Genomic DNA, 9,237 nt, shown 5'->3' with positions numbered 1-9,237 from the left:
AGGCAACTGGTTAGTTCAACCTCAAAGAGTGTACCTTTGTCAACCCTTACAGGTGGCATGGATGCTTCCATAGGATTCAGACAAGACACCGTTGGTAGAGCCATGGCGCAAAGTGGTCAAACGAGGACCTGAGATAAGATGTCTGAAGTGAGTGCCAGCGGGAGAAGGTCCGATTCTGAGTCTAAGTAGAATACACGACAGAAGCCTTTTCGGGAGAACAAAGCCCAAGGATCCCTTAACCTCTCATAGAGATAGAGAAGCGTCGTTTGAAACGCCAAGTAGATCCCTCGCTATGTGTGTGTGCACGCGCGTGCGCATGCCCTCGCCTGGAGTGGTTGGATGAAGCTTAGGTTGACATGTGTCCAATGTTGTTGTCAAATTTCCAGCCTCGCTAATAGATAGAATCTATAAACGAAGCATAGATTGACATGTGTAGAATACTGCTGCCAAAATTCCAGTCTCGTCAGTAGATAATATAGATATAGATGAAGAGGAATTGTGTAAGGTTGGGTTTACACTGCTCATGCTGAGCTTACGTGGACCTACCAGTTGAAGTGCTTGAGGTTATGGAGTTCACACTACCCATTTTTAAAAGCAATGGGATGCTAGCATGACATGCTAAGTCAAGAGAAAATGATCGCTCTTGCATGGGGGGAGATTGCATCAAGTACTCTCGCTCTCTCTCTCTATATATATCTTTCTGAGATCATGTATAGACTGATTATATGCTCATGCGAATATCCAGGTATGCAGATATATCAATTTTGTTGTCTATAGCATATATGCTATTTCTTTATTTTTCAAGACTCTCTGCGCTTCCAACTGTAGCAGTGGTATCAGAACTTTGGCTATGTTACTGGTAGCATAGCCAAAGCCTTGATACCACTGCTCCTGCGACTATCTAGGTATGCAAATTTATCATTTTCTTTGTCTATAGCATGCTATTTCTTTATTTTGCAGGACTCTCTGTGCTTCCAACTATAGCTGTGGTATCAGAGTTTTGGCTATGTTACTAGTAACACAATCACAATTATGGAGAGCATAATTAAGGTCAAACAACGTAGGAGAGCTAATTTTTTTTCTTCTTTCTACCTTGAATTTTTTATTTTCCTTATTGCTTTATGATTATAGATAAATGTAAACAAGATTTTGTGTGTATCTTTTCATAAAGTAGATAAGTGCAAGGTCTACGTAATAGTAGGAGATCTATGTATTAGTAGAAGAGAACAAAAAAAAACTAATTTTATTAGACTTTGGTTGATGTCGATTAGCATGGAAAGTAGAAAAAGACTTGTTGAACGAAGAAGTAATCAGACAATTTTTAGTATAATTTGATGAAAACAAAACATCGGTTAGAAAAAGGGGGGTACAACTAGCCACCCTATTTTCCCATTGTAGTAGAGAGGTTGTAACGAAGTAGAAAAAGTAGAGGATTTGTAATAAAGCCGTTCCATGAGATTTGAAAGTGAATGAGGCTCTCTTGGGGGAGAAGAGTAAGTTTGAGAAGTTGGACTTTCCACCACATTTGATCACAAAATTAGAATTAGACGACGAAAAGGAAGAATTTGTCGTACCTATTTTCCCCCTTCTGTAGAAGCGATGAATATAGCCTTCGGGAGCACGCTGATCAACGTCACCACTGATTGCCAAGGGGATAACATGGCAATGGAGCGAACAACATGGTCGTAGCCAATTTTTTTGTTACCACAATATGGGTGCCTTGGGTCCTCGACATCACAATTGTGGCAACATCTCCATCTAGGGAGGACTACTAAATGGCGGCCTACGTACCATCCAACAACATGAAGGTGTACTACATGCACATGAGGTATTGCCCCCGCCCACTCGCAATGCAATTGTGCCTACCATTCCCTTGTCATGTAGTGCCCACCATGTGCCTTGGCATGCAGTGAGCATTAACCCGGCGCCACTAACGCGCCATCTCACTTGTGTTTCGGCTCGCTCGCACTCTCTTTGTCTTTTTCTCTCTAGCCAACCATCACCCAACACTCTCTATTTCCCTCACATGGAGCCTACATTCTGCTGCTTTCTAGTCTTGCTCCCCTCCTTTTGTGGTATGCATGGCCGCGACCAACCAGTCGATGAGTGATCCGTCACAATCTTTTTGTCTCTCTCTCTCTACATTGGCTAGTCGATCGACAACCCTTTTTTCTCTCCCCCTTCGTTTGGTACACAAGTGACCACGCTCAATTGACAAACATGCAAATCGTCTCTCTCTCTCTCTCTCTCTCTCTCTCTCTCTCTCTCTCTCTCTCTCTCTCTCTCTCAATCATGCAAGTTTCTTTTTGTATCTCCCTCGTGCAGTATACATGCACACAAACCTACATCCATTGACTTGTATGCAAAGGCAGCCACCCACTACATCGAGTCGCAGTCTGACTTTCTCTGTCACTCTCTCCGTCCCTTGATGCATGCTTCCAACCCACTCATCAATCCACATTTACATGGTAGTGCATGTTTACATGGCGACTGGAAAAGAAGAAACCACGCACCATGGATCCACTTTGTCCGCGATTCGCCACCAAGCAGTGCAAGTACCAGTCTCTTCCTGCCATTTAGCTACGTAGCCCTTCTGACAAGAAGTTTTTTGGCATTTCCCTTATATGGAAGATTACAACTTTCACACGTTTTTTTTTGAAGTTGAAATTCGGAAATTATGTGGGCAGAGATTTCCACGAGGGATTGAAGAGGATAAGAGAACCCCATATAGTAGTATACTTTCCCTTTAAGGAATTATTATCTCCCACAAAGAAATGTTTTTTTACAAGTGGGATGTGTGACTCCCTCTTGCTAACATGGAAATATTTTCTCCCATGTAGGTGAACTATCCTTTACGGATTTATTTTCTCTAGCCAAGAGCTTCTCATTATTAATCATGAAAGCAATCTTGCTACCTATTTATTTTTGCTTTTATGGTCTTTTATAAGTAATAGATCCTTCTACCGTCACAAGAAGCACTATCAAGAGTCAACTAAATAATAGTGAAACTGCTATTTATTCATTTCCATCATTTTGAAGAGTGAAAAAATAAGACTCACCATCACTGAACTTATACTAGCATATTTTCATTGGTTTTCGTTTTCCCGTGAGGGATAAAGATGCTCATTTAGGCCACCCAATGAGCACCTTTCGAGAAGCCGTACAATGATAAGGGACGCGACGATAGACGCGATAATAATCGCGGATATATATCCGTAACTATTATCACGACTATTGATGACAAACCATGAGACAATCATGATATATACCAACCTGCTGCAAGAACAGTCATCAAACACATTGTCAATGATTTCTTCCTTTGGAACGAGTGCAGACCCAGATTCAAAAGGAGTCCTATATGCAGAGATTGTATCTCTGACATTCCATTGTCATCCATAACCAAGCAGTGTTTCTCCTCTTTTAAAGAGCAAGAAGAATTGTTTAGTGATGAAGGTCTGACTAATCTTCGACACCGCTCCAAATCTACATGCCCAACATAACCACTTCGCACTTTACCTCTAATGTGTGATCAGTCTAAAGTTTACACACCTGCATTGGCATGCTCTTCCTCCCCCTAAAAGAAAGACTACAGACAAGACAAGGAGAGACACGAGAAAAAGCTTGATTTAGCCTTCCCTATGGTTTCGGCCCCTGATGACAGAGGGAAGAAGGAAGAAGACAACACAGAAACGATGGTGATGGTAGACTTGATATGCGACCACCTTGCCACATTCCACCAGCTCCTTGCATTCAGAAGAAGATTTGAAAAATTTCTTATGTAAGAAAACGGAGCCTTTTTGAGTGTTTTCCATACAATGCATAACATCATGAGCTTTTCCTCGAGAGGCACCGCATACCTAGCTAGGTACAATTGGGGACAAGGGACCGCCGACCTCACTGGTGGGGGGGCCTACCCCCAATCCTACCTAGCTAGGTATGAGGTGCCACCCTCACAGAAGCTCATGATGTTGAGATAAGTCAGAATGTGGGAATTATTGTGAGAATTTGTCCAAAACTTCTTGTGATTGTGTTGCCACAACTACTCTTCGACGTCGGTGTTCCCCTTGTCTGTTGCCGTTTTCAACCTGCGCTGCTGCCTGTCCATAGCCGGCCCTTTGCCTAGCTCCATCCGAGATCCAACGCAGGGGTCCTTGCAGTATCGCATGGGAATGCTGTCGAGGATTGGGGACGGCTGCAGGCTCCCGATTCCCGAAGCCGAAGGCACGAGAGCGTCCAACTCGCCAATGAAATGTGCAGTAATATACGGGTCACGAAAGAGCAGGGGTACGAACCGAGCTCAGACTGCCATAGAAAGCAGACCTCGGAGGGGCGACATCAAGCGGGGAGACCGAGGACTCCGCAGTGAGGAGTGAGGACTGCAGACAGACGTCGACAGGTGCTATATACAGCTGGCAGAGCTGTAACCTTTGTAAAGATTTGAATTTGGCGCTCAAAGAAAACCTATCCTGTAACCTTTGTAAAGATTTGAATTTGGCGCTCAAAGAAAACCTATCCAGACGAGACGAAGGAGAAGCACTTACGACGCATTCAGACTACGCGTTTGCTCTGAACACCTTCCAATCGGCTTTAGGCCGGGTTCAGAAGAAACAGCGGCCGGCATCATTTTATTGGCCAAAAAACTCAATTTCCTTTTTCGGACCCGCCACTTTTTGGGCGACACCCTCCAGCCTCCCCCGAAAATGAACACGCTTGCACATATCCGCAGCGATCGTCTAAACCCACTGCCCGGCCTTAGTGTTGTTCACATTGGGCAACACACGGCTTGCAAAAAGCACTCTTGTGTAGGTTGCTGCAAGAAAATGTTTGGTTCTTCAAGCAGGTTTCTTCCCTTAGGTGGTTGAACCATGTCGGAATAGAAACATGCGAGAAAACATGGCGCTTGGGAATATATTGGTTGATCGGCATAAATGACCATAGCTCATAAGAGCACTTAAATAATGAAATGTCTACAAATGTGTCATTTTTGCATAACCCTTAGCTTTTTCTACATGTCACCTGCAAATAAATAAGTCATTTGTCATTTTTATTATACGTCTTGCTTGTTTGTTGAATGACTGATGAATGCCTTTCAAGTTGTATAGAACCAATGGTGAGCAATGGAATCACATGTTCGCTCCACCTCCGTACCATCTGTATGGTGAAAAGATATGAATCTTCCAAGTCATTGTCAACTCCAAGAAGCGCTTCTCTATGGATCTTGAGACAAATGGTCCGCCCTTTGATGAGTAATCCCTTTCCTGACTATTATCGTGAAGTCAAACTCTAGCAATATAATGAACCATCAAACTGTTCGGCCATTATTGCATGGTCTATTCACTAAGTACAATAGTACCTGGTGATCTACAAAGAATACATGATTTCCCTAGATTAAGCTAACCTGCATCTTGGGTTGCATGATTCATTATTCGACATTTGTTTTATTCGTGAATAATGGTCGATTAATACGGTTCAAAGATTTATTCACGTGTATTATTCGTTGCCACATCATCTTTATTCAAAATAACATTTTACTGTATACATATGGATCGAAAGACTATGGATCCATACAATATCGATTGAAAGACTATTGATCGATGTGCAAAGATCGAAACAGTATCGATCGATTTTGAAATAGTATAAAAAGCCCAAATTTACGTGTTTTAGGGACAATTCCTTCACCAAAGTGTCAGGTTACCCCCGACATAGAAAGGTTGAATTGTCAACTTAAAAATTCCTTCAATTTCTTAAGAAAATAGATTATTTATAATATTAAAACATTATAAATAAAAAAAGTAGATTAAATCATCTATAATTCTAAGCAATAGAAGTTATTCTTTAGCTATATTGTTTTACTATAAATAAATAATTATAAGCATTAAAGGCTATCTTCTTATCTATATTGTTTTAGTGTGAATGTATAATTCTAAACATTCGAGGCTATACTCTTAGCTCTATTTCTTCTAGAATAGATAAATAAATAATTCTAAGCACTAGAGGCTGTTTTTTTAGCTATAGTGTCTTAGTGAAAATGCATAATTCTAAATTTTAGAGGTTATACTCCTAGCTCTATTTGTTTTAAAATAGATACTAAAAGTGATCTTTGATGATTAAAATCTATCATAGCTATACTATGTGCATAGATGTAGTGTTAATTCATACATTTTGGAACATATCATTCACTAGGTAGATAAGACATTGATTTAAAATATTAAAATAAAAATTTCTATGTGCAATTAAAAGGTTACCAAAGGTTCTTTAAATTGCAATACTTATATACTTGGTTGTTTGATTAGGGTCTCCTACTTCTAAGTATGGATAAGATATACACATACATGTAGGGTCTTTTGGTTCTCATGAACAAATGTTCTTACCTCGATATAGACATGAATAGGTCCACTTAGTGCCTCTTGGTTAATATGAGATGATTCTCTTACTTCCAAGTGAGGTTTAAGGTATAAAGAAGGATTCACTTGATTGTTATCGAGCTTATGCTCTTACCTCTAAGTGAATATGGTGGATCACCTATAGAATTCACTAAGTTGTGATCGAGCGAAAGCTCTTACCTCCTAATGAATTTGTCATGCATAGTACTTAGGAGTTACATGGATGTTATCGAGCTCATGCTCTTACCTCTATGTTGATATAGAAATTAGAGATCTCAATTATTTTAGGGTCGATTGGTTGTGTTTATGTAGTAGCTCCTACCTCCAAGAGCCATAGATAGTGGAATGTGAGATGAATCCATCGCTCATCTAGGTGGTCTTGAGAAAACGCTCTTTACCTCCTAGTAGCTAGGAATGTCATATCCATTGGTGATTTTTTCTGAAATATTATCTTAACACTATTCATTCATCATTTTAATTTAGAACATCATATCTATAGCCTTTTATCTTTCTCATTGCGTGATTATGGTGAAAATTTATAATCATAGTGTATCTATTGATTGTAGGAAATATTTTGTTGAACTCAAAAACCATGGTGCGAGGAAAAGAGTGGACATATGTGAAGAAAATAGAGAAAGACAAATAAGTTTTGTTTGTGGAATGCAAACATTGTGGGTATAAGTGGCACGGCAATGCAACTTGCATCAAGGAACATTTATTCAGCACTAGCCCCAATGTGGAAGAATGTGGAGCACCGCCTAAAGACATATGGGTCCATTTTGCAGGGTATGTAAAGAGATGTAAATGGGCATGACTTCTTCCTAAGAGACAGAAGGGTATGACACGTGGGTCATCTATCAACATAGAAGAAGTGAGTGTAGATCAAGAGGACGTGCGAGCTAGCCAAGGACCTTCAATGCGAACAACCCGAACACCTCAAAGTCCTTACACTTTTGCAAATGGTGCCATGGGAGGGATGGATGCAAGTCCCGGGACATCCAACAGAGCCACTACACCTGGGACTCTACACGCAACATTCGCTCAATAGGACATGCTCGAATTGCATCTTAAGTGGACACAAGCCTTCATGGCTTGTGGAATCCCATTTAATGTCACAAGAAATCTTATTTTCAAAGATGCACTAATGTCAACTGCAAAAAAAGGATTCCTCTATCCTGGATATAATAAAATGCAAACAGAGTATGTGGACAAAGTCACGATCAGTATAGAAGCGATTCTTAAGCGAATGATGCTTGACTTTGTCCATAGCACCAAAAGTGCCATCGTAGGTAAGTAAAGAGATGCTCTTCCCTCCCTCTTTGAATTTCTTGAGGTTGGACGACCTATTCCACGCGGCATAGCATTTCCTATGGCCTCTTCTTTTTGATGGTTCAAAGGCTACACCATCACTTTCTTCAGAAGATGAAGAATTTGAGGATGATGGAGAAGAGGGTGACCTCTTTCTCACCTTTTTCTTTACTTGATCTTCTTTGTCTTCACCATCACTTTCATGAGAGGAAGAGGATTAAGAACATGTAGAAGAGGGTGTCCTCTTTCTCGCCTTTTTCTTCTCTTGCTTTTTGTCATCCCTCTTTGAATTATGGTGTGGAGAAGTATGCGATGGTCTTCTACGTTTTGGAGGTGATGGAGAGCATTTAGCCCGCCGTCTTCATGGAGCCATTTCCGTCGAGGTGGCGGGAGACTCACTTATTTCTCGTTCCTTCATGGGAGGCTCTTGAATTCTCCTTTGAGAAGGAGATGCGTCATCAAGGAGATAATTTTTGAGCCCTTCATAGGAATCCTCTTCTTCTTCCCGAATCAGAGAGAGACCTCTTTCGGAAGTGTTGCAAGGAGGCTTTCTAGGTGTTCCCTTGTCAGGGTGGGGAGCTTGGAGAATCCCATGAGCACAAAGCTGCCGTTGCACTTCACTTTGGAGGGATGGATTGCCCACGGCTTGTTGAAGCGTAGAAACAAGATAGTTAACAAGCATCGAGGCATCATTAGTAGCTTGCTCATTAGCAAAATCAAAGTTATCAACATTAATTTCACTCTCTTTATTATTGTCAGCCATTCTAACAACTTTTAGGTGTACTTTGGCACTTCAAGCCCTAATTGCTACTACTCTTTACCCCTATAGAAAAATCACTCAAGCTATTGTACCCGTGGCTCGAATACCATTAATTGCAAGGAATAGAAGAGAGGGTCGTTCAACACCAAAACAGCTGTAGGCAAGCCCCATAGGACTCCACTTCTAATAGCTCAATAGTGGTTAAGCTGTAGGCAAGCCCCATAGGACTCCACTATTAAGACCATAGCTCTTGACGGTGATGCCTCGTTAACTACTCAAAGGCAGGCACATTGCAAGGCTGAAAAATACCTATTCTACCTACTCACATGCAATTCATAGTACCAACCATTTATAGCTAGCTTGAGGACCTCCCTTCTTGAGCAAGAAAAGAGAAACCTTGTGCTCTGATACCAATGTAACATTTAATGGCCTAGTAACTTGTGTGTAGCGGAAAATAGCATGAACATGGTGAGCATTTCATTAGAATAGATTCCTAATGAGATTAACAAGAGTGCTTGGGTAGAGAGAGCAACAAAAAGAATAACACCTAGTTAGATAGAATGAACAATACTTCAAAAGAGAGAGAAATTAAGCAATAGAAAATAGTTGAGGACCGGATTTGCATGGAGCCGGTCTCCCCTCCAAAAGGCTTTGTATTATGGTTTCTCACATCAAGAGAGACATTTTACAATACAATTTCGTGTGTTCCTTCAATACTAGCTACTGCAATGAAGATGGAAACTTCATGCACTACGCAAAACACTTATCAAACACAACATCAATTCC

At 40.9% G+C, this 9,237-nt stretch overlaps 1 pseudogene; it reads right to left on the bottom strand.

Annotated features, from left to right (window-relative positions):
- Positions 1-4,039: 4,039 nt before the first annotated feature.
- Positions 4,040-8,373, bottom strand: LOC147448930 (uncharacterized; annotated as a pseudogene).
- Between the last annotated feature and the right edge of the window lie 864 nt (positions 8,374-9,237).

The sequence above is a fragment of the Adiantum capillus-veneris genome, chromosome 10 (assembly GCF_014529385.1).
Source record: "Adiantum capillus-veneris isolate H3 chromosome 10, ASM1452938v2, whole genome shotgun sequence".
In the NCBI taxonomy this organism is placed as follows: Eukaryota; Viridiplantae; Streptophyta; class Polypodiopsida; order Polypodiales; family Pteridaceae; genus Adiantum; species Adiantum capillus-veneris.
Note: the sequence above shows the minus strand (reverse complement) of the source record. Positions and strands in the feature narration are given on the sequence as shown.